This window comes from Euprymna scolopes, chromosome 23 (assembly GCF_053919585.1).
Source record: "Euprymna scolopes isolate OS-2025 chromosome 23, ASM5391958v1, whole genome shotgun sequence".
NCBI classification, from domain to species: domain Eukaryota; kingdom Metazoa; phylum Mollusca; class Cephalopoda; order Sepiida; family Sepiolidae; genus Euprymna; species Euprymna scolopes.
Window position 1 is genome coordinate 9964339 of NC_136504.1, and position 24646 is coordinate 9988984.

The 24646-nt window shown below is 34.5% G+C and overlaps 1 protein-coding gene across 8 annotated transcripts in view; it reads right to left on the minus strand.

Annotated features, from left to right (window-relative positions):
* Positions 1-24646, minus strand: part of LOC145245740 (carnosine N-methyltransferase-like) — a 380463-nt gene that overhangs the window by 313254 nt on the left and 42563 nt on the right. The gene's annotated exons all lie outside the window — the stretch shown is intronic.

The following is a 24646-nucleotide window of genomic DNA, read 5'->3' on the forward strand; positions in this document are numbered from 1 at the left end:
GTTCCGTAGCGTGTGATGCACTTGCCGCGGGGGTTCTTAACCCAGACGACATCCCCCTCTTTGATATTCTCTCTCATCATCTTCAGCTCGGGCAGTGGGCTGGTCTCCACGCCTCTCACTCTGACGTGATACCTGTGCAGTGCTTCGGCTGGCACGGTAGAGGGTGAAATGTTGTCCTTAGGGGTGACATTATACCAATAGACCACCTCAGGCACCGTTCACCCCTTCCTAGCTGCGATGGTCTTGACAGTCCTGTGGTTTCTCTCAATAATTCTGTTCTCGCTAGGCACATGGGTGCATTGAAATCACAGACGTATACCTCAGCCGTCTGCAAACTGTTTGAACTGCTCGCTAACAAAGGCGGTGCCATAGTCGGTCAGCATCTCAGAAGGGGGACCACACTCAAGGAAGACACTTTTCAGCACACGGACAACAGCGGCCGAGTCCTGCCAGCAAAGGGGCCGCCACAATGCAAATTTAGACGGTCCGCAATCGATGAGCGTCAAAAAATGCTCACTGTTGTGGTGAGTTACATCCATTGCGAGCCTATTCCAATTTCCTCTCATACTCAGTTTTTCCTTCTTCCACCGTGACATGTGCTGGGTCAATTGACCGGCAGACTTCGCATTCCTCTTTGACACATATGGGTCAACCAGCCTGCCGAAGTAAAGGGTTCGTTTTTCACTGAAGTCTGTGACGATGTGTAGCACTCTGGCCTACCACTGAAACACCAGATTTACCCCTTTGTGTGTAGCATCAAGCTCAGCCAGGTTTATGTGCCCGGTGTCATTTTCCGGCCGAAGCCAGCAAGCATCTTCTACGATAGATCCGTCGACCGTCAGAGCAATGCCAAGGGCGAGTGAGCTGACGCTTATATGGACAATGCTCACCCCACAACACACCAGCGAGCCTCCGCCAATGGCTAATACTAGGACCTTCTGTTTCGTCCATGCGGTGCAAAATTTCTTGTGTATGAAGGTTTGGGTGCATCCAGTATCAACCAGCGCTGAGCGCCTACACCCATCAACTCACACTGTCACTACAGGAAGCGCCTTGTTCAGTGTTGCTTTGGGGAAGGTGCTGGCGCCACAGCTTCCTCCCCTTGCCTGTTTCCCGGACAATTCCGTGCTACGTGGCCTGGCTTGTCACATCAGTGACAGTGTCCTTGTTTCCGTGCTCCATAGTCCGGGGTGCACTTCGCACCACTTCTGCAGTCTCTGGTGAAGTGGTTGGGGTCGCCACATTTGTAGCACTGTGGGCTCTTTGTAGGCGATTCCAGTGCGTCAACCGCTGCCTGCTCCACGTCGTCCTTTAGGATGTTTCGGGCTCTAGCCAACAACTCCTCCAACCCAAGCTCATTGAGCTTTGACGACGTCTGCAACAACCGATTGGCATCATCCGGGAGCCAAGACAAAAAGGCGCATGCCAATATTCAGTCGTTTGCACCGCCAAAGCGAGCAGCAAGCTTCTTCAAGTCCGTTAGGTAGACGTCCACAGTCTCCCTTGACCCAAGCCGACGTTCAGAGAATTGCCTCCAGGCAACAAAAGGGTCCACATTGAATGCTCCGTACAACGCTTGTTTTATCTGCTCCATTGTCACCTCATCCCTGAGCTGCTGATACACGGCATAAGCCCCCTTAGTGAGCCTCAATGGGATGACCATAGCTGGATCCTTAATTTTGCACAACTGGCAAACGTGCTCGGCCTTCTCCAGCCATTCAACCACCGAAGGACTAGCCGGGGACACATCAAACTCTGGTATCAGCTTCAGGTCAAATCTGTCCATGGTAAAAAAAATGTATACCGAAATAGCTTGTTGCAAAAAAAAAAAAAAAAATTACACAAAACCTCAGCTCATTGCAGCAGCGTCGTCCGTCGGTACTTTCCGTAGACTCGTTTTCACGTCTGTTCCATCTGCTCCAATGGCCTGTTTTTATAAAAGACTGAGTCCTCTAAATTTGCATATGTGCGCGAGAGCACATGAGATTCTGTGAGACTGCATTGTTATATAAGGCCGCAGGCGCCATCTTGGACCCTTTTCAGCATCATGACGCTGCGTCGGCAAAGCGCACACCGAGGCCATTTAAGAGGTAAGCCTGCGTTCTTACAATTTTTGCCAGAGTAAGAAAGAAGTAGCAACAGCTAAAAGTGAATATACTGAAACCACCAGGAAATGCATTGAAGCGCAGAAATTAGGAACTCGTGATTTCTGGAAAATCTACAATAGTGTAGTAAATAATGGGCAACCAACAATTCCCCCGCTAACCAATAATCACGAGGTTGTTTGCACAGCAACTGAGAAAGCTAACATGCTTGCCCGTCAGTTTGCCTCAAACTCTACCTTCGACCCAGCAAACCATTCCCTCCCTGATTTTCCTCTGCGGATAGAAACCACACTAGATTATCTGAAAATCACCCCTTCTCAAGTACATGCTATCATAAAAAATCTTGACACTTATAAAGCATGTGGACCTGATCTCACCCCAACTGTGCTATTAAAAAAATGCTCCAGTTCTCTCTAAACTCTTTAACAAAAAAAAAAGTCAACCATGAAAACGAGAACCTTCCAAATTAAAACCTTGAACTCTTATCTAAACTCAAATGTAAATTAATACAAAATTAAGCTTACTTCACAAATTGATAAAAGTTCATTATTGGATTGTAATTATAAGGTGAAGCTCGAAGATTCAAACCCGATAGATAAAACAAAAAATAAAAATAAGTAAAAATAGACAAAGAAATTAAAAAAAAATAAATAAAAGCATTACCCCCCCACCTCCCCAACATACACACACAACGTCCACTATATCTTTATGTACCTAGAATTAAAGTCTGCTAGCTTCCTATTTCCGATATGACCTGAAGAAGGATAGGTCACATTTTCCAGACTCTTAAGCTAAGGTTAAAAAATGTTTCTATCTAACTTTTTGAAATCTATTTTGTGCTAATTACTGCTGTTTTCTTATTGCAACTTTAACTTAAAAACCCGTAACTTAATTTTACCTATCTTGTCATGTTTTTTTTTTCTCTTTTCTGTTCTGAAATCTTCTTTTGTCAAATATGCTATTAACCAATATTGTCTTGTTACATGTAAAATGAAAGAAAAAAAAGTCACCCATGAAAACGAGAACCTTCCAAATTAAAACCTTGAACTATTATCTAAACTCATATGTAAATTAATACAAAATTAAGCTGACTTCACAAATTGATAAAAGTTCATTATTGGATTTTAATTATAAGGTGAAGCTCGAATGATTCAAACTCGAGATAGATAACGCCAAAAACATCCCCACATTAATATGGGAGGGGAGATTATCTTCAAACAGCGTCCTGAATTGATAATTGAGCACCGGACTTATACTAAGTAGATATCAATAAGTCCCTAGTACCTATTCCCTTTTTTTTTTAAGGGAGAGTAGATAATGCAATGGATGTGTTATCAGCAGCTCCAGTAACTCTCGCTTCTCCTTTTTTGTCCCTCAGTCCTCATTCAAATGAGTGATCTTTGTGACAAAGGGTGAAGAAAAAGCTGCTTTCCAGGTCGGTAGTACTTGGTGAACAGTAGTCTGATGTCAGAAATTTTTTTGTCTCTATGTCTATCCTTGCAACCATGTCACTAGTAAGGGTGCTGGAGGTAAATGTTTTGTCTGGGTTGTCGTTATCTGCCTGATAGTCAGGGACCCGAACCTTGGATTAACTACTAAGGAGGCTGTCCTAGCAGCAGTTGCAAAGTACTGGGGCTGCTGTATTGCCATTTGGTGAATGGATTCTGGACCATGCAGTAGTCTCTGGTGGGGCCTCTCGATGCCATACTAGTGGGTAATTGTTACGGCTTTACCTTATCATGTGCTACATAAAAAAAAATTTTCCTGTCCTTTTCTCTCTTACTTTCCCTCTCTATCCTGCTCTAACCAAGTATGCCGCCTGTTCCACAAATCCCAAAACCTCAACATTAAATATCTCCAGAAAAAAAACTCAAATAAACCTAGAACTCCATCTTCCAACGTAGACCCCTACTACCATGTCTCCTTCTCCAACATCAGGGGTCTACGTTCCAACCTTCCAGAGGTTGAAACCCAATTACAGGAGATGAAACCGGACATATTCTTTCTAAGCGAAACTGGAATAGGGCCGAAAATCTGACCCCCAAGATCGCCGTGGGTATGGAATGTGCCTACATTACAGATGGCTTCCCGTGTGGCAGGGATGTCTCTCGAGAAGATCCTAATTTACCTTATATGTGCTTCCGGGTTGCACTTGCTTACACCACTGCATTTATATTTGCCCTCTATCGGCCTCATAACAGCGGAGTTACTATCTTTAAGAGCATATCTGAGAAAATAGACCACATCCTGTCTGCATATCCATCGGCTAACATTCACATCTGTGGTGACTTCAACGTCCATAAAGTGGAATGGCTGACCCACTCAAATAAGACAGACGATGAGGGGAGGTTCTGTCATGATTTTGCCATTGCTTATGACCTCACTCAGATTGTTCACGAGCCCACCCATGTACCCGATATTACAGGTCAGTGACCTTTTTCTCTCCACTTTTTTTTTTTTTTACACAGTGGTCACCACTTATCAAGGCCCGGAAGCCACTCAGGGATAAGGGTTATTGCAAGTACATTACGTTAGTGTGGAGATTTGATGAAGTGTTTACTTAAGGGGGTGGTTCATTAGGAATTTGTAAACGTTGGACTTGAAGACATCCAAGTTGTAGTCAGGTGGGAAGCAGGCAGACGGAACAGAGTTCCACAGGCGTGCAGTTCTAAGAAAGAAGCTTTGTTCATGGAATCCACGTTTTGATTTAGGCACAGATAAAGAGTGGGGAAAATTTTTCACAGTGGATTCAGCTAGACGGGTGTTTTTTGTGAAAAATTGGCGAGGGGGGACCAGAGATTGGAGCTCAGACGAGCACCTGCCATGGAAATAACGATAAAACAAGGATAGGCTCGCAACGTCTCTTCTGTAGGAGAGAGGTTGCAGGGTAGAGAAAAGGGCATCCCCTACTAAGCCACGAAGTCTATTTTGTACTCTGTCAAGGCAGGATAGGCTGTTTTTAGCAGCTCCTGCCCAGATATGGCAGCAGTATTCCATCCTTGGACGTACTTGGCTTTTATATAGATAGAGAATTGCATCCGTAGTGAGATATCTTCTGGAGCGGTAGAAGGATCCCACCATCTTTCCAGCGACCTTGGCAACAGACCTGATGTACGCGTTCCATTTCAGATCAGGAGTAAAGGTCAAACCCAGAAGCTTGTCAAAACATGGGGCTTCTCCCAGACGAGAGCCATCCATCCCAATTGATGCCAGATGGGGATCAGAGCATTGATGATGTAAGGATAGGAGTTTGGTTTTAGATGCATTAAAGGTAACCAGCCACGTCTTCCCCTGAGCTATGTTCATGTTCCATTCTTTCTCCTCTAGGATCCTCCAACCACTCCGTCGTATCAGTTAAGATAAAAATGAAATGTAATAAGTCCCCAGACGTACCCCTCCACCGTACTGTATACCGATACTCCATGACTGACTGGGATAGCTTCCATACATTCATATCTGATCTACCTCTGCATTCCATGTTTAAAAAGGATGTGTCCTCTATAGTATCAGACCTGACCGAATGGTTAATTGTAGGCATAGACCAATTCATACCATCTAAAAAATTCCAACAAAAACCTAACAGCCAGCCATGGTTCTCCCCAGAATGTGTTTTGGCAAATGACAAATAGGATCCTGAACAGAAGTGTGCGTTCTATCCCAACCATTATCAATGGACCAGAGGTCATCTCGTCAGCATCAGACAAGGCCAAACTATTTGCCAAGAACTTTGCAGCTAATTTTACGGTCCTGAACTACCATCTAAACTCCAGCTCCTGTACCATTGACAAAATGTTGCATCCTTATGCCTGTTTTACAAGTATTTTAATGATGGATGCTCTTACAAACTTTGTACCCCTCCTTGACGAAAATACCCCCAACAAAACCGACAAGCAGTGAAGTCCCACCCCTACCTACAAGAAATGTTGGTCAAATTTTTTAATTAATCATGACGTATATGTATTTGGTAGGTTTGAAATAAAAAGCAATAAGTTTTATAAACAGCAAATTTTCAATATGATCAAAAAAATTGAGAAGTAGAAAAACACCTGACGGTTCTAATGCTGTTTTTACAGATCTTGGTATTTCAATGTTCGGATCAGACAGCGTTTATCAGGTCACAATTTGACACACACATAAAACTGTAATAGAATCAAGTGTTAGTGCCAGGAAGGAGCCCCTTGATCTCTTCAAACTAACAAAAGTAAAATAAATTTAAAAAAAAACAAAGATCACGTCATCCAGTAACGATTCCATTGATGTCACTTTAAATGGAGAATTTGAATTTGATACTCCCCATCAATTAAAGTGTTTGGGGATTATCAAAAATCCAACCAATCAAAGTGCACAAGATCAACATTTGCATATAAATCTAAAAAAAAGTGAGTTTATTCACCACATGCATGGCATATGGTTATAATAGTAACTTTGATATTTCAACCAAATATTGAATCTACTGAATTTGATATTTCAAGCAAATGTTGCATCTACTGAATTTGATATTTCAACCAAATGTTGCATCTACTGAATTTGATATTTCAACCAAATATTGCATCTACTGAATTTGATATTTCAACCAAATGTTGCATCTACTGAATTTGATATTTCAACCAAATGTTGCATCTACTGAATTTGATATTTCAACCAAATGTTGCATCTACTGAATTTGATATTTCAACCAAATATTGCATCTACTGAATTTGATATTTCAACCAAATATTGCATCTACTGAATTTGATATTTCAACCAAATATTGCATCTACTGAATTTACTATTTCAACCAAATATTGCATCTACTGAATTTACTATTTCAACCAAATATTGCATCTACTGAATTTGATATTTCAACCAAATATTGCATCTACTGAATTTCATATTTCAACCAAATATTGCATCTACTGAATTTGATATTTCAACCAAATATTGCATCTACTGAATTTGATATTTCAACCAAGTATTGCATCTACTAAATTTGATATTTCAACCAAATATTGTATCTACTGAATTTGATATTTCAACCAAATATTTCATCTACTGAATTTGATATTTCAACCAAATATTGCATCTACCAAACTGTTGTGCAATCAAACCTGATGCCCAATAGGTATCATTGCATGTGTCAGGAACTGAATAATCTGCACAAAATTGTATTAAATCACCACCATCTTTGTCGGATCACGTGAACCCTATCAACCAACTACAAGATTATTTGACTGATTTAACTGTCATATTATTTTTAGGTTAGAATTCGGACAGCCCATTATAAATAGCAAAAATAATTTATGAATGATAAAAATGGTTAGATGAGGTTCAGGACTTGAAGTAGAAATACACATGACTTTGACCCAGCTTAAGCAAGAAAAAACCTTAATTTTAAATTTAATACAGTACTTAGTTTCTTTTTTTAAAAGGGTGTCACCACTAATAAAGGCCAAAATGCCACTCGAGGATAAGGGTTAATGAGTGTCAGGTGGTTAGTGAGACAACACAGTGATGATGGATAATGAGTGGGCAGAATTGGATTATTTAAGAGAACGGCTCAACACGAAATCGTTTACATTTGACGTGAAAACAACTGTGTTATAGTCAGCCGGGAATCAGTACCAAAGTATTGTGTTCCACAGACGGATAGTTCTAGGAAAGAAACTTAAAACAATTAAGACCATTTGACAATACCTTTTAGTTTTAGCTCCATCTGTCTTGTGTATGATGATATACACAGGACCAAGTAGAACAACCACCTCTATTTAATATAAAAATGACAACAGAGATGTTATTCATTGTATAATCTTATTATTATTACGTAAGATTAGTAAAGCTATCGGGGGATTGTGCAGATATTATACAGGGTGTTAGGCATAAATCTGATGATGCTTTAATATTTCAGAACAATTTGAAGTATTTAATAGTGGTAAAGTGCAACAAATAGCTTTTTTGTGAAGTATTGAATTTTTGAGTTAGTTTGAGACCTAGAAACTACAGCCAACTGGAAAATGGCATAATATTGGAAGAAAGTGACCTGCATCATGATTCATACCAGAATTTTAAAAATTTGGAAATCTTAACTGCAGTTTGGTACTCCTTGAAACCTATGAGATGTCAGTTGGAGAATTGCAATGGAGATGTGGAAGCAGTGGTTAGCAGGAAGGATGAAAAGACACTAAAATCAACTACTCAATTTGGAATTGAAATAATTTGTGGGTGACACAAAACCACCTGTGTATGTTTGCATACAATCTATTGGGTTAGAATGTTTTGTTTTGTTTTTTTTGTAATAGTGATAAGAGAGCTTGATATATATTTTTCAAAATCAAGCAAATATATTTTGTATTATTTAAACCAATATTTTCATGTTGGTTGTTATATTAAAATTGTATCCGATCTCATCGCCAACATCTTTTTAGATACATCTTTTTAAACTTGGGAATATATTAAAATGAACTCAGAACTCTGATAATCTCTATGCAATGTCGAGCTGAACTATTTATTTAATCTACAGGAATAAATTGTTCCTATTCTGTCAGCCATAACCAAGTAGAAATGTTAATTTGTAATATTTTTAGTTATTAGTGCCTGCCTGTAATCAGAATTGAACCACTAACTTCCAGAAGACAGCCGTTCACAACTGATGAGTAACCAAACTGTTTAACCATTAGGCAACACATCCATATTAAACTTGTACACATACAACATAATGTTCCAAAGTTCGAAAAGATGTCAAAGGAAAGCTGGAGTTTACAACAAAATAACAAAAGTATTATTTGGATTAATCAGACTACTATTCTCAACTTGCATGTTATTTTCCCGTTTGTTGAATTTGGGAATCTATACAGAATTTTAAACAAAATCTTTTATTTAATCCATGCTTATAGCATGCTTTCATTCCATCAGCCATGACAGAGTAACAGTTGTAAGTTGTAAGTAATTTGCAATCATATTCTGAGTATCACTCACACTGAGCCTTGAACCTTAAACCTTTAGAAGAATATTGACGTCAACTGAATTTTACCAAGTATTTTATCCATAACGTCACAGGTCATCACAGATAGTACAAATAATAATACAAATTATCAATCCTGCTCTCAAAAACATAATATAATAGTAATCCAAATTACTAATCCTCATCTAAAAATTGCTAGAAAAGAGCAGTGCATACACTATACATACAAATATATACACACACACACACACACACACACACACACACACACACACACACACACACACAATATATAGTAAGAGACTATATTCCAAATTTCAAGATATCGACCATCTTACCATTTATTCCTTTAAGTAAGTTGACATGCAGAATTCTCGACAGCACCTGCTTCGTAGCGCAAAATCATTTATTGAATTATTATATCAGTCAATGAATTCATGTCGTCCTAAACTCAGAGAAAAATGCACTTAGCATTTTTAAAAGAAAATAAAAGTATGTGGGCATGATTACAAAATCCAAAAGTTGAGAGAGAAGTTGCAATTACCTTATTATTTTTCATTTTATTATGCCATCTTGAAATTTGAAATAGAGACTTTTGTCATTTATTTGTTATATGCTCTGTAATTAGATTGAGCTTCATAAATTAAAGGATTGGTATAAATAAAAGGTGAAATATAATTGAAGAAACATATTTACACACACACACACACACACACACACACACATATATATATATATAGTAAGAGAAATTTTTTCACTTCTTCAAAACACAAAGCAAAAACTGAACTGAATTAATATAAACATAAAAATTAGAAAATTAACCAAAATAGAGAGAAACAACAAAAGAAACAATACAAAAAGAAATAATTTTTCTTCCTTTTTTTGTGAAGAGTGAAGAGGAAGGGGGGCAATATTTTGCCTTCACATGCAAATCAAACAAATACAAGAATAAATTTTTAAACTTATATATGAAACGAGATTTTTTAAACATTAATATCTAAACATCTTTAGCAATATATGATTTTTAATATCAAATATATAAAGTCAGTTAATTTATTGCTTCTTTCTCCTTGATAGCTTACTTCCTACGAAATTAATATTTGATTCTGATTTGTTGTTTATCTCGTGAGTTGTTTCCCATGTTACTAAGGAAAAAAATTAAAGTTAATTTCTTCCAGAAAATACTTTGTCCAGATTGGAATTATTTTTAAATTGCCACAATCTTTTTTTTTTTTCTTTTTTATATAAAAGGGGAAGGGTATGTTAATTAGTATTTATCTATAAATAATTACTTCCCTTTCATTGAAACAATATTTGGAGAGAAATGGATAAATACTCAATTATATTGCTTTTTAAGATGTCAGCCACTTGAAAATAATTCATTAAGAAAGAATTAAGTAAAGTAAAGCAAATATATTACCAGGCAACACCAGGTAGGTAAGCTAGTACAGGATGTTCCAATTAGCAATACACATGAAAAAATTGAAATAGCTTAAAGTATTTCAATATTGGTATACATAGAAAGAGCTTGATGAGCTAAGAAAGAATCTTTTTAAATTTTAAAAATCTGATTAAAATTAAGGGAGTTATGACTATTTTTGTGCCTCACACGTTTGGATATTTTTCCCTCTTTAAGACCATATGCGTTTCGTCACATTTTTTACACTACTTTTTCAGTAAAAATGTCATATCTTTGTTAAAACACAAGACTAAGCAATGAAATTTACCGTATAAGTGTATTTTTATACAAGGAATCAGAATATGTAACTAAAAATATCCAAAAAGTCCATGGTTTCCAAATAATCTGCAGTAAATGTGCATAAATATGCTGCAATTCCTTAAAAATGATGCCATGTATCCATAAATAGAAAAGAAGTTGGAGAACTCAAAGTTGAATTGTAATGTGCTTTACGTACAAAAAACTTAAATCTAAACATAAGGACCATTTAAAAATGAATATATTGCAATATTTCTTTGGTATTATTGTAGATTAACACCTTTTGTTTAACCCCACTCAACTCCTTCTGACCACCCCTCCAAAATGTGATTCTACCTTTTTAGGCAATTATGTATGAAATGCCATGAAAAACTTTAATGAAAGATAAACAAATTATTTTAGAATTTAATGTAAAATAATTCCCCATTACAGGTCATTCTAGCGTTTTAGGGCAGTTCACTGTTTTTTTTTTTATGGGAGATAAATCCTGTATGCTTTTTGTTTTATTTTTTTAAGACAATTATGTGTGGTTTTAAGAGGATTTCTATGCAATGAGAATATGGGGAGGGTTGCCATTCGGACTTTGAATTAATTGTAGGGCTAAGGAAAATTATGTGGGAACATACTGAAGACTTGACAGAAACAAAAACAATATTAGAGGGGGGGGCGGTTAGTTTCACAAAAATGTACTGTAAAATAATTCACCATTTCCAGCATTTTAGGGCAGTTAACCAATTTATTTTTATGTGCATTTTTCTTTAAGGAAGGATCTATTTTTTGTTTGTTTGTTTTAGACGCTTGTATGTGGTTTACAGGGGTATTTTGTTGGGGGGGGGTTGCCACTCGAACTTAGTGTTATTGTTAAGGTTAAAGAGTGTTTTAGAAGGAAACTTGCCACACATAACTTTAGTAGATGGGTTGCTAACAGTATTTTGTTTTACTATTTATTTTTAAGTCATTACCAAGACTTCAAATATTTAAGTGTCAACTGACATTTGTCTTGTTCTCTGGAAATGCTCAACAGTCAACACTATTTGTGCGTTTGTATTACTTGCCACAGAGGTCGAAAAAGTTGTCCAAAAAAATAAAAAAAATAAAATTATAACAAATAAATGTTATGCAAAGCATGTTTTTATTTAATGTAACATGTTTATTCAGCTCGAAAAACATACAGTGCTTACCGATGTATTGGAAAGTTAAAAATGGCGGCCGACTATCTCTTTCACATGGTAAGTTTGGGAAAATGAGTTAAAATAAAAAAAACTAGATAAAATACTGTTAAAAACCCACCGAATATATATCCGCCTATGTTACGGTAACATATATTGAGCGAGTTTGTAACAGTATTTTGTCTATTTTTTTTTTTATTTATAACCCATTTTCCCAAACTTACCGCCTCAAAGAGAGAGTCGGCCGCCATTTTAAATTTTCGAATACATCGGTAAACTATGTTTTTCGAGCTGAATAAACATGTTACATTAAATATAAACACTAAAAACATATCCAGTTAGGTAGAAAAGTAACTTATCTTGCCTTTGATAACATTTATTTGTTATATATTTGTTTTTTGACAACTTTTTCAAATCTATGTGTATAGTAATACAAACGAGATTTTCATACATCTTTTGATTTTGAGAAAAAAACATTTGTGGCTGTTCACAGTAAAACATTGTTTTAATTCGCTGTTCAAAACTAATGCAATGAATAAAAATGCATGCAAGCTATATATCTACAAAAGGTTACTTTGTTTTTTTAAGCATGTTTTTAAATTTGACCAGAAATGTGAGAAATTATAATGGATTCATAATGCCGAATTGGTTGGGATTGTTGTTATTATACATTCTGAAAACCGAATAATTCTAAACTAATGTTATTCTGATAACATTCTCTAATTAAACATATCAGACCATTTATATTCATATTTTCATGCTTTTCTTAATTTGTTCGTGAATAAAAATTAAAGAACGCGTGTTGTTTATACTGTGCTATGACTAATACTACAACTGCTGCAGTGCTGCTGCTGCTGCTACTAATACTAACTTAATTTGACCAAACTCGAAAAATAAACATTTTTTTTGGGTAGGTCCTTTTAAATTATCAATTACCGCGGTCCTACTCAACATAAAATAATACTTTTAATTGATAAAGATAGTAAAAAGAGTGATTTATTTACTAGTAGGTGTCCGATGAAATTTTTTTTTCAAAATGTTCGATACTCGTCATATTAAAGTCTTATTTTTAACACAACACAAAAGAAATGGTCAAAAATATTTCGGACACTTGACAGTATTAAGATTAACACCTCTTCTGATTGGTTTCCAAATTTCATAACGAAATTCTTCATACAATCATGGTACGGGCCTTTAGAAAACAGGGAGGGTCATTATAAAACCTTACCGAAAATGCCATTTTATGATGTTCACATTTTTATCACTTTATTTGCTTAAAACTCTTAAAATATATAAAGTACATTCATATTTATTAATTCATTTGAAAGTATATTCATTTCCGAACAAAACAGTAGTAATTTGAAGACTTGAAGTGCTTTGGTTTGAGAAATATGGCTATTTTAGTAGAACTACCTTGAAATCTGTAATTATCCAAAGCGTTTTTTTCGTCCGTGTGTATTACTATTCCAATAAAATATACACATTTTTTAAGAATTGATTGAGATCATCTTTTTTTTTTTCAGACTTAAATAATTTTAAATAATGACGAGAGTCACATTTGTCTTTGAACAAAGGAAATTTTTTTTTCTTTTTACTCATGTTCACCCCTAACAAGGGGCAACTATTTGGGACGATGCCTAGAAAAGATTAACAAGATGTTGGTTTACATTACATTTAAACTTCTGCATATCAGTACAGTCAGGGAAGCAGGTAGTAGGAAGGGAATTCCAAAGTCTAGCTGTTCGAAGGAAGAAACTATTAGAGTAGAAATCTTCCTGGCATTAAGAGACCTCAACAGTGAAGGGGTGAGATTTTGTTGCTAAGCAGGTTTGTCGAGGATATGTACGTCGAGGGCGCATAAGTGCAAGTTCATCAGATCACAGTCCATCAAAATATTTGTAAAACAGGCAGAGATGCAACATTGCAGTAATGATGGGACAGGGGTTGGAGCTCAGTTGACAAAGTGGGATATGTTAGATTGAAAACTCTTTTTGGGGCCTTATCCAAGAAGGAGAGACTAGTGGCAGATGCACTAGCCCATAAGTGGCAACAATACTCCATACATGGGTGAATGATGGCTTTGTAGAGGTACAGGATAATCTCAGGTGTGAGTAGTTACACCTGAGAGCATCATGTACTTCTGAAATTTCTGTTGCAAATCATAAAATGTCAGAACAGTTTAAAAACAGAAACAGCTGCATGTCTTCCATCACACAAATAAAAGACATGTTTGATGTGGTTAAAATTGCTCAGAACGCCAACAAGAAAGGTTTTATATAATAGATGAGTCCATAATAATAATAAAAAGTGTACAGAAAGTACTGTAGACCAGATTATTTCCCCTGTGGCACAAACACATTTTTTTTTTTTTTTTTTTTTTTTTATTACATTTTCACCCCAAACAAGGCACATTGCCACTTTGGTGTCTATCAGAGGAAACATCTACTGGGGTACTATATAGGGATTAGGGCAGCGAGATGTTGGTTCACGTTGTACTTGAACTTATGCATGTCAATACAGTTGGGGGAGCAGTGACCTGGAATGGAATTCCAAAGTCTAGCAGTTCTGGGGAAGAAACTACTGGAGTAGAAAGATCTTTTACATCTAGGGATCTCTACAGTGTGGGGGTGGGATTTTGCAGCTTGTCGGGTCTGTCGAGGGTGTTTACGTCGTGGGGGCACAAGTGCTTGCAGTTCATCAGAGCATTCACCATTATAATACTTGTAGAACAGGCAGTAGGATGCAACACTTCGACAATGGGACAGAGGCTGAAGCTTAGATGCCAGTTTAGGGCCTATCAGATTTGCGACTCTCTTTTGAACTATGCACTATTTATTTATATCGGCTATCTTTCTTTTTTTTTTTAAATCCAACTTTATCTCACCATTTTGTGCACTGAATTCAGATCACTATAACTTATAAGAAAATATATTTTTATGCATTACGTTGTCATTAAATAATCTTGAACAGCAATTATTAGGATTCCCTTAAAGTTAATGTTTTTCGATAATTCATTCAGTAATTCTAGCAAACGCAAGCAGCAGTCATTTCAAAATATTGTCTGTAATGTACGCAAAACGGTAACTTACTTTTTCCAAGGAAAATTATTTACAAATATTTAATTATTTAACAGCTTTCTTTTTCTTCAGTTTCCTGGATATCCAAGCTTGAAAGTGCATGTTCCGTTAATAACATATAATTTTAGCAATAAATAAAGAAAAAAACGTGCATGGTAATAGATTATACAATGAACAGAAGTAACGAAAAAGCGTACCACTAATAATTTGGAAAGATTTTTCAATATTATTTACAGTTAGTTATCTCCCTTGTCAACCATAACGCAGTTAACCTCTTCATTGATTATATCCAGAATATTCACGATAAGTATTTTTCACAATGTCATGTATTTGCGTTCTGTCACTGAAACTACAATCTTGAGACACTTTATTTGCTTATAACTTCCAGTTTTTGGCATACTTACAAATAAAACAAACTCAGATCTATATTTTATTTTTTCTTTCCAGTGTGTGTGTGTGTGTGTGTGTGTGTGTGTAATACTTATACCAAGAATACTCAGGATAATTACACTGAATGTAAATATCTCTGAAACCAGATTTACTATCTTGAGACATTGCATTTGCTTAACTTCCAGCTTTCTATTCTATGAGTCTTGAAAGTTTTAGTTCTAAGTCCAGTGTGGTAAGTCTGTTTTTCATATGTTTATTATTAATTACAAGTCACTATATTTTTTTTTAACAATTGTGATGTTTTAATAACTATTTTCAAAACATAAAATATTTTTTCATTAGTTTATTTCTGCACTGTGTTTAAAATTTCAAATTGAAACAGACACTAAGAAAAAAATTGTTTTTCAATGAATTTAAATAATTTCATTTGAAAATAAAATTTCACTTTACAAAACTATGTGTGCATGTAATGTCTATACCATGAATACTCAGAATAATAAAAATTTTCAAACCTATGAAACTTACAAAATATTGATAATTTTATAGAAAAAGTATTCTCAAATTCACTTTTCAAACAAACAAATATAGACCTGCCTGGTTTTGGATGGGTAATTTAAAAATAAAATAAAAGAAAATGGAAGGAGTTAAATATTATGTTTAGTTAAATCAATTCTTTTTAATTCCATATACACAATATATAGAAAACAATATTTTTTACCAATAACACACCAACAGTTTTTTTTTATGTTAAATATTAGATTTAAGATTTATTTCCTATTGCTTAGGGAGAGACGTTTAGATAATAGACTTCAGATTGATTTTTCTTAATTTTTTAAAGAATTTGTGGCAGAGATAGTGAGGGGGTGGGGATAACATCCTGAAAAAATAAATAAATAAAAATAAGCAAATAAGCAGCTAAAATGCAAAATGAAAAAAAAAAAAAAATATACAGCAAACCTCTTCTGATACGCAGACATTGCAACATGCAATTGCTGTGATAATGATATCTCATCAGCAGATGCAACAATTATTGCGTATAAATCAAGAGCTGAAGCATGGTTCGACGCGACACGAAACATATATACAGAAGGAGTCTCTATCTCACTTTTTTCCTCTCTCTATACCCTCAGTAAACAACAAATGGAATATCGGTACCAGTCATGTCGGGAGTAAAATATGCTCTCATCTGTTTTTTGTCAAGAAAACAACTCTGGAAAAAAAAAAAAAATGAAGGACATTTTTGGACTTGTTTTTAAAATAAATTTTCTTATTATTAGAAATAAGTAAAATTTCAAAAGATCAAAACAAGGTCATGAGACAATTTAGCTGACCACAGCTCAAAACAAGGGAGATAATTCTGTCAAATGTAATTTAAATTGTGAAATTATTCAGCGGTTATAGACAGTTAACGTACTTCCTAACTTCCGGTGTAGCGCTACCGGAAGCAGTGGCAAGTTAAATCAGTTTCTTCACTTTTATTGTTCTTCACTATTTTCGACTGTGAAGTGACTTATTGAAATAAAATATAAGAAAAGGGCATTATTGAAAAGTAAACAATAAAAATTAAAATTATACAGATAAAAATAATTATTCTTTATTTGCACTTTTAAAAACAAATTTCAAAAATAAGTTTTTATTTCATTTAAAATTTTGTAAGAAATACGTGTTTATGAATTTATAAAAATAAATTTTTTTTTATTTTAAAAATAATTTTTTTTTTATTTGAATTAATATAATAGATATATGTTTATGAAAGTATAAAAATAACAATTATTGAAATTAAGATAAAATGTCAAACATCATACAAAACGTATCCAACACATAATATTCCAAAAATAGTTGGCTTTGATTCTCCACCGCTACAGAAACTCTTGCAGATGACTATCGAAAAAGACTAATTATGTTATTTTTATTTGTATATTATTTTTAAATAACATTTTTATGTTAAAGATTGTTATTTTTATTTATATAATTTTGTTATTTTTATTTGTATAATTATGTTATTTTTATTTGTATAATTTTGTTATTTTTATTTGTATAATTTTGTTATTTTTATTTGTATAATTGTTATTTTTATTGTATAATTTTGTTAATTTTTATTGTATAATTTTGTTAATTTTTATTTTATTCTTTTCAATAATGTTCTTTTCTTATATTTTATTTCAATAAAACGCTTCAAAATAGAAATATTGAAGAAGAATAAAAGTGGAGGAATTGGTTTGCCTTGTCACCGTTTCCGGTAGCGCTACACCAAAAGTTAGGAAGTACATTAGCTGAGTATAGCATTTACTTAATGATGATGAGGATGAAAATATTCCTTCATTAACGCCAATACTAAACTAAGCAGTTAAATGCTAAATTATGCCTTCCTTTTATGTCTCAAAGGTGATGGTTGAAATCGTGAATATATTTAATGGGTACCAAATAATTTTGATTAGAAAGTAATTATTTTTAATATTTTCATTACATTTGACAGAATTGTCTCCTTTTGTTTGGTCCGCCAAACTTATCATTTAGTCAAAAATGAGAAAACACATTGAGCATTTTTGATTTTAAAATATAGAAACAAAATTTAAAGATAAAAAGTGAAAGCAAAAAAAAAAAAACAAAAGAAAAGCAATTTTAATTTTTTTATTTACAAAAGACGAAGAAAAAAATTTAAATAAATAAAAAAAAGCAAGATAATTAGTTTTAAAAATATGAAAGAATTTTTTAATCCTGATAAGATTTTGAAAAATCTCTCAGTTATTATCTGATCGTTTAAAGGAAGTCTTATTTGGCATGAATATATGCAGCTCATTGATAAAGGTCAAAGGTCGTAGAGACGTGTTGCATCATTAGAAAATTAAACTGTGTGCATTGGGGAGACTGTACTTGTGATAGAAGCTTTTTACATGTCATTTGGACTAAAGAAATTGGATTTGCAATATTGATATTTGACAGTTTTATGAAACGCACGCACCATTGTTTTCGTCATAATCTGTATCTTTATTTGCTGATAATTTACTTCACACGTTAAAGCAATTATTTGGAAAAGCGATTGGTAGAAATCTATTATATAAATCTCAGTCATTTGTGTATTAGTGTGTATGTGTGTTTGTATGTCCGTTAAAAGCGTTTATCATCCGCATCAAAGCGGCATAAACATTGTACTGTTAGAAAGAGCAATCTCTCTGACACATAATATCAAAAGATTACAAAATAAATCATCAATTATGTCATGTAATAATGTTGTTTTGTTTGAAGGAGGTGTCAGATAAAACTCTTAGTTTTGAGGTTGTTTATAAATCACTCATACGTGAATAGTAAATTCATTGTTTCATTTTAAAAAGCTAAATTTGCGACTTCATAACATCTGTGTGATCATGGTCTCATTGATAGTGTGTTCACTTATGAACCCAAGTTATGCAAGTTCATACACAGTAGACTGCATTTTTTTTTTTTTTTTTTTTTTTGCTTACAAAAATTTTACTTTTGGTTTTGTTTCTGGCTGATGTCACTAAAGTCCTGGTCTTTTTTAACCGTATTTTCTGGGGGTTTTTTAACCGTATTTTATAACCGAGCAATGCACTATGATTATACATTATGTTTCAAATTTTCAGAAAGATACCCCGAGTTTGACAAGCTATGCTTGAAGAAACTCTGATGTTACATTGCCCAAAATATTGCAAGAATATCATAACATGGATATACAAACAACTGGAGACTACTTATTTATTTTGATACTCCTGTGAAATTTCTTTCTTCGGAGGAAATCATTTCAACCTGCTTAGGGTGAATGCTGTTCCAGTTCGGTCACTAGCTGATTGTTAGGTTTTATGGGATATCAACAGATTCCTGTAGATGTTTGAAATGATTAAAACTTTGTTATTCTTCGATTATGATAATGGATAACAACAGCTTGGGTTGTTTTGTTTAACAAAATAATAATTTTTACAGTCAGATTCCTGATTATGATAAGACGCAGCTGAAGAAGATCGAAGGATATGACAGCCGAAACGTCGTGAGAATAACACCCAAGATGAGAAGAGTAGTCCAAATAATACTAATGAAATTTAATTACAATAATATCACGTGACATAAAAAGAATCTCTTACATAAATCTGCAAAGTAGCTATGAATTATTAGATAAACAAAAGAAAAACAATCGTTTGAATCAAGAGTTACTTCCCTTGCTGTAGAAAGAAACGCAAGTTCATGTAAAGTTTTGAAAAGATATATATATTTTTTTTTAATTCTTATTCGCCCCTCAAACAAGGTACATTACCACCTGGACATAAGTAGCTACTGTTTGGGACCATGTCTACAGCGACACTATGTAGGGAGTTGAGTTCACATTAAATTTAAATTTCTGCATGTTCATGTAATCAAGGAAGAAGGAGACAAGGATGGAATATCAAAGTTTAGCAGTTGGTGAGAACAAACAATTAGAGTAAAATGCTTTCCGGCATCTAAGGAGCTCTTCAGTGAAGGGGTGTGATTCTGCAGCTTGTTAGGTTAGTCTGCTTTAAAAAGAAGATTCTAATCATAAATAAATTAGTGAGTGAAGAGGTGAACCTAATCCAACACAAGTGTGTTTTCTTTCAACTAAATAATTTACATGACTGAAATAGGAATCTATATTTTTCTCTTAATTTGTCTGTTCGTTCAACTTTCTTTTTTTGTTTTTTGTTTTGTTTTTTTTTACAGAAATAGAACGATTTGGTTGAAATTGTGTATGGATCTTTTGTTATGGTGCAGAGAACTTATTATCATGGTATCCATTCAATGCACAGTTAAGGATGAATATGGATTCGTATTCAAAGAGTTTATAATTCAAGTCAACTAAGCTACAGTCTCATCGCCGCAGTTGCATCTCTGTGCCTATTTTACAAATATTTTAGTGGAATATGCTCTGATGAACTCGTTGCACTTGTGCTCCCTCAACGTACATAACCCGACAAACCCGCTTAACAAAATCTCACCCCTTCACTGTTGAGGTCCCTAAATGCCAGACAGTTTTCTACTCTAATGGTTTTTTCCTTTGAACAGCTAGACTTTGGAATTCCCTTCTTGCTACGAGTTTCCCTGACTGTTCTAATATGCAGAAGTTTGAATGTAATGTAAACCAACATCTTGTTAATCTTTCCTAGTGTTTCCGTTAGCATCTCGCAGTGGCCCAATGGTTAAAACCGTCACACTGTTGTTTTTTTTTTCACACTTTAATTTACAACTTTGCCTCAACAGTTCGGGTTCGATCCTCATACTTACCTACCAAAACATTTTTTTTTAATTTTAACCCCCCCCCCTGGAATTTTCACACACATCTCCAAACACCCGGGCAACGCCGGGTACCCCTCGCTAGTTTCAATTTAGGAATTAAGGAATTTAATGTTACGTTTAATACCTATAGTATTTATTTTTATAATAAACTAGCTTGGGTGCTCAGCATTATCCGGATGTTTGGAGGTGTGTGTTGAGCAAAAACAAAAAGAAAATGTGGCAGCAAACAGGCAGGCAGGCTCAAACCCATACCACAAAGGAGGAAAAGAATGTGGACAAAAAAAAAGTGACGTCTTTGTCGTTGCGTCCATCACCAAACCGGGAGTGGCAAAGGTTTAAATTAAGGCTAGTCGATCGAAAAGAAGGGATGACTTTCGAAAATATCAGCGGAAAAAGCAACCCCTCTATGTAGAAAAGTGCCCAGTTGAGGGTGAAGGAATTAATGTTTTTAGCCAATTTTTCGATGCTAGTATAGTCTATAAATGTAGTGATGAGGAATAATATGCAAACTTATGTGGAATCTAACACGGGGAATTTCAAGGACAGATATAGAAACCACACATACTCTTTCAAACATAGGATAAATCCAGAGCTTGGAAGAACTCTCACACCTTTGGCCAAATATGCGAGAGAATCAATTAGGAATAATACTCATTTTGAGTTAAAGTGGGCAATATTATGTAGAGTGAACAAGTATATAGGCAACCAAAGAAAAAATGCAACTTGAATATCTTGAAGTCATACAATATAATAACATCTAAGGATAATTTGCTAAATAAAAGGCAGGAAATCCTACAAAATTGTCTTCTCAGAAACAGGTAAATACGATTCTATCTCAAACCTAGTTGAACACTATAGAAAATGGTTTAATTAATTTGACTATGTAGGCGAGTTAAAAATAGAATCAATATTAATAAGGGTTGGGAATTAATGCATATTCATTACCGAGTTAATTTAAATACGGTAGACTTGCTCCCATTGTATATATCCCACTGGGAAACAGTATCATTAATTACTTTAGTTTCTAAGATTATAAAATTTAATTAAATTAAATCAAAAGGGCAATTATAATTTAATCATATTTTAATTATGCCAAATAAAGCTTTTATGGCAACCCATATACAAGAAAATATAAAAGTATGTAATCTGGACTTAGTGAGATGAGTAGTTCTATTAAGCATTTAACTTTACAACTTTCCTCTATCCAACATCTCACAGTAGAATTAGATTAATAGGATAATACAGATTTTTATCTTATGACGATAATAATTAGATTAGATAATTAAATAGAATAGGTGGAATCTTAATGATTTATTATTAGGTTAAGTAATGAAATCACATAATTAAATCAATAATTTAATGATGTGATGCGATTTAAATAGTTGATAATCAATAGGGGCTTTAGGGTCTAACTGAATGGATAGTCTTGAATTAGTCTGTTAGAATTAAAAGGTCTTTAGGGAAGTCTTTTTTAGTACAGTAGAACCCCGAGATACAGTATTAAAAATTAGTAACAAAATACAGTACAGTATATAATACACATGCATATAATCAAACTAGCCTGGAGGTGTGTGTTGAACAAAAAAAAAAAAAGTGGTGATAAGCAAGCAGGCTTGAACCCATACCGCGAAGGAGGAAAAGAACGTGAAAAAAAGAGGATAGTGAATTAAAAGGAGTTGGTAATTAACTTTTGTCTGGGTGGGGGATATTGGCACAAAGACAAAATAAAAAAAATAAAATAGAGACAGAGGTGGGATTGAATTAAAAAATTAGGCTTCCTAGCTAACCATTAGGCCAAAGAGTATAGTGAATTTAATGAGATGGTAATTAACTTAAAAATCATAGGAGTTGCCACGCATCTTTTAAACTGGATGCTTTTTGTTGTGTGTGTATTTATTTGCTTCCCCATGAAAGCAAATTAGACACAAAGTCTTTTTAATGTGGGGGGAAAAACCAGTTCACCCAAAAAAGGGGGCATTCTGTAAATAATGTAATAAATAGTAATTGTCTCAGTATGAAAGGGTTTCCCCTACAATGACTGAGGAGCAATTAATTTAGGTGAAGCATCAGAAATCCTGGCTCAAAGGTCAAGAAATGCTTGCCACTTTTTCGAACAGTTTCGCTTTATATGAAAAAGCCAAACAAACAGCTGAGACGACGCCACGGTGAGAATTTTGTATAACTCAATCAAAAAAAAAAAAAGGAAAGAAAGGATGTCCGTTTGCGAATCTGAGATATTATGATCTAGGAAGTATGCGAAAACTTCTTGTGGAATCTAACCGACGTGAGAACCCTGATCTGAAAAGCTTTTGGCAGATATACACAAACAAATGCCCATTTTGCCTTTTATACATTATATATATATATATTGTGATACATTTATTAAAATGTATAATAAATTATTTTATTGATTTTTAGCCGAGAGGAGATATATTTTCAGTATATTTTATTCACTGTATCATTTTTCGCACCAAAAGGATCCAATTCACGTCTGCTCGGTCACATTTTGTAAAAAAAAAACAGAAAAAAAAGGGAAGGAGGAGGCTTGCGAACAGGAGGAGAAGGGAGAGACAGATACTGTGAACAAAGAGTGTAAAAGGAAAGAGAAAAGAAAGATAGAGATAAATAAGAGAGAGAAACTGTGTAGATAAAGAGAGAGGTAGATCGTATAGAGAGAGAGGGGGGCCTGAAAAAAGTTGTCAACAGGCAGTGGAACTTCGCGCTTCAAAGCAATAAGACGTAAGTCAGCAAAGGTCGGTAGCGGCGTCGCGGAGGTAAATATCAACAACACCAGCCGAGGATCAGCGGTCAGAGTTAGAATATTGACCGAATAAAAGAATGAACCCAGCGAAGGAAGGAATCATGGAGCAGTGAAACTTTTACTATAAATCAAGGACTTCGATGAGCTTCGGAAACGAATATTTGGAGCAATTAATACGTATGCGCGTAATGAAACATAAATCATCCGAAGGACAAAAATATGAAAATTAACCTGCGCGTGCGTAATCAAATATGAACAATTTACAGGAAAGAAATATATATAAAAAAAAAAAAAAAAAGGAGACGAAAGAAAAGTCACATTTCAAAGGACATTAAGTGAGTTTTTCAATCAAAACTTTAATTTCTCCAACATCTCTCTCTTACCCTATAACCTGTATCTAATTGAGCAGACGATTTCTTGTTTTATGTGAACATTGACTGTTGATATATTTTTCTCTCGGTAGAATTTGAATCATTAAATCATTTCATTTAGTTAGGCATATTTAATTTTTTTTTTCTTTTCTTGAATTTTCTTTTATTTTTTTATATAAATAAAAGTTTGTTAATTTTTCGACGATACTTGTCCTTGTTATTTCTTATGTGATTTCGTTGTCCAGTACATCCCATTTTATTGTTGTCTTCGAGACGGTTATCCCATTCCCATAACAACACATTATCAAGGAACCTGGGAAACTTTATTTTTTTTATATATTTTGTTACGTCACCCATCTCCACCGTCCTCAGTAGGACTGGGATACGTCGTAACAATATATATATATATAGACTAGCCTGGGTACCCGGCATGGCCCGGGTGTTTGGAGGTTTGTGTTGAGCAAAAAAAAAAAAAAAAAAAAGTGGTAGTAAGCAGCGAGGCTCCAACCCATACCGCGAAGAAGGAAAAGAACGTGACGTCTTTGCTGTTGTGCCCATCGCCAAACCGGAAATGGAGAGGGTTTAAATTAAGGCTAGTAAATTGAAAAGAGAGAATGACTTTCGAAAATATTGGCAAAAAAAGCGACCTCTTCCTGTAGGAAAGTGCCCAGTTGGGGGTGAAGGAATTAATGTTTTTAACCAATTTTTTGATATTTGAAAATCCGTCGCCTCTGTCAAAAATTTTAGACATACATACATACATTTAAACAGACAGGTGAGAGTTATATCATAGACTAGCCTGGGTGCCGAAAAAAAAAAAACAGAAAAAAAAAAGTGGTAGTAGGCAGGCAGGCTTA